Source organism: Fukomys damarensis, unplaced genomic scaffold (assembly GCF_012274545.1).
Source record: "Fukomys damarensis isolate Sample0158 unplaced genomic scaffold, DMR_v1.0_HiC HiC_scaffold_33, whole genome shotgun sequence".
In the NCBI taxonomy this organism is placed as follows: domain Eukaryota; kingdom Metazoa; phylum Chordata; class Mammalia; order Rodentia; family Bathyergidae; genus Fukomys; species Fukomys damarensis.
This window is the reverse complement of record NW_022900945.1, coordinates 8,005,510-8,005,963: the sequence shown is the minus strand read 5'-3', so window position 1 is coordinate 8,005,963 and position 454 is coordinate 8,005,510.

The following is a 454-nucleotide window of genomic DNA, read 5'->3' as shown; positions in this document are numbered from 1 at the left end:
GGCCCGGCCCGCAGAGAAGAAAATAAATAAATAAAAGAAAAGAAAAAGAAAATTTCGTCCCCACACTGCCTCCTCCCGCAAAAGCTTAAAGAATAGAGAACTAGTTGGCAGCTCGTTAACTCTAGCGCGACCACTCGGGCAGAAGGAGAAAGCAAAACAGCCGCAGATAATCCAACTCCCGCTTTGGCGTCGCCATGGCGCCCACTACAAGTTGGAAGACTTTAAAGTTGGGGTGCTGGGGGGTAGGGACAGAGCAGCGCCCCGGGCCTCAGATCGGCGCCCCCAGCCCGATCCCGGGCGGGAAGCGAAAGCCCGACAGGTTGGGCCCCGCGGTGTGTGCATCTCACCCGGGCTGCTCCAGCCTTTTAGGTTTTGCCTTTCTTTCCTCTTCTTTCTTTTGTATCCTTCCTCCCTCCCTTCTCTCTCTCTCTAATTCTCTCTCGAGCCCCCCTTT